At 43.6% G+C, this 1,807-nt stretch overlaps 1 non-coding gene across 1 annotated transcript; it reads right to left on the reverse strand.

Moving 5' to 3' along the window:
• Positions 1-296: 296 nt before the first annotated feature.
• Positions 297-403, reverse strand: LOC141723174 (small nucleolar RNA R71). Its single transcript, XR_012576163.1, has one exon. It is a non-coding gene; the product is annotated as a small nucleolar RNA R71 (small nucleolar RNA).
• Positions 404-1,807: the final 1,404 nt, after the last annotated feature.

A 1,807-nucleotide genomic window follows, 5' to 3' on the forward strand; every position in this document is an offset into this window, starting at 1 on the left:
GGGCTAACACTTTTGAGATCAAGTCAAGCACGATCCAGATGATACAGAACTCAGTTCAGTTTAGGGGTTCTCCTACTGAAGATCCCAACATGCACATCAGGGATTTCATCAAGATCTGCGACACTTTCAAATTCAATGATGTGACTGAAGATGCTATCAGGCTACGACTCTTCCCATTCTCTCTGAGGGACAAAGCTAAGTGATGGTTACACTCTCTACCAGCAGGGTCTATCACAACTTGGGAAGATCTTGCTTAAAAGTTTCTCACTAAATTCTTCCTCATGGCGAAGACTGCAGCAATCAGGAATGCTCTTACCCAGTTCGCGCAGCAAACTGGAGAATCTCCATGTGAGGCTTGGGATCGATATAAGGAGATGCTAAGGAAGTGCCCCCATCATGGCATGCCTGATTAGATGATTATTAACTGCTTCTACAATGGATTGGGTCTTACTTCTAGGCCCATGCTTGATGCAGCATCAGGAGAAGCCTTGTGGGCTAAGAGCTATGATGAAGCCTATGAACTTATTGAACTGATGGCTGCTAATGAGTACCGGAATCCTTTCAGAGACTGACTCAGGGGAAAGTAGCAGGAATTCTGGAGTTGGACAGAGCAACTGTTATCGCTGCCTAACTTAAGGCTTTGACAATGAAGGTGGCCACTTTGGCTAATTATGTAGTTAATCAAATCACTAGTATCTGTGAGTTTTGTGCTGGTGCTCATGAGACTGATCAGTGCACAATTTTTAGTGAATCAGCTCAGTTCGTGAGCAACTTCCAGCGATCGCAGCAACCTGTGCCAGTCACCTATCATCCTGACAACCGCAATCATCCTAATTTCAGTTGGAGCAACGCTCAGAATGCGGTTCAACAGCCTTATCAGCAGTATCCAGCTGAGCAGTACAACCCCCTGGTTTTCAGCAACCGCAGTATGCATCAAGACAACAACTTCAGCTGCAACCAGCTAATGAAAAATCTGAATTAGAGGGGTTGAAGCTTATGTGCAAGAGTCAAGTTGTTTCTATCAAGACCTTAGAAAATCAAATTGGGCAAATTGCCAATGCCTTGCTAAATCATCAACCTGGTACATTTCCTAGTGACACTGAAGTACCAGGAAAGAAGGAAGCTAAGGAGCAGGTAAAGGCAATTACTTTGAGGTCTGGGAAGGTTGCGACTCCTGAACAAACTCAAGAGTTGACTGAAGAAGCTGGGGCTGAGAAAGAAGCAAAACAGCAGGATGAAAAAGTGGAACCAAGGAAGAGTATTGTTGAGCACACTCCACTTAAGGGTAATACAGGGGAGAAACAGATCTATCCTCCACCACCTTTTCCTAAGCAGCTGCAGAAGAAAAAGCTGGACAAGCAATTTGAGAAGTTTCTGGAGGTGTTCAAGAAACTTCATATCAACATACCTTTCGCTGAGGCTCTCGAGCAGATGACTAGTTATGCAAAGTTTATGAAAGGTATTCTATCTTGGAAGGTGAAGCTAGATGATTTAGAGACTGTCACTCTCACGGAGTAATGCAATGCTGTACTGCAGCAGAAGTTGCCTCCAAAACTTAAAGATCCAGGAAGCTTCACTATTCCATGTACTATTGGAAAAGTGTCTTTTGACAGATGCTTATGTGACTTGGGAGCTAGCATGAATCTGATGCCTTTGTCAATCTTCAAGCAGTTGGACTTACCTGATCCCAAACCAACTTATATGACTTTACAGTTGGCCGACCGTTCTATTACATATCCGTGAGGTATTATGGAGAATGTCTTGGTCAAGGTTGATAAACTCATCTTTCCTGCTGATTTTGTAATTA

This window comes from Apium graveolens, chromosome 4, assembly GCF_009905375.1.
Source record: "Apium graveolens cultivar Ventura chromosome 4, ASM990537v1, whole genome shotgun sequence".
Lineage (NCBI taxonomy): Eukaryota > Viridiplantae > Streptophyta > Magnoliopsida > Apiales > Apiaceae > Apium > Apium graveolens.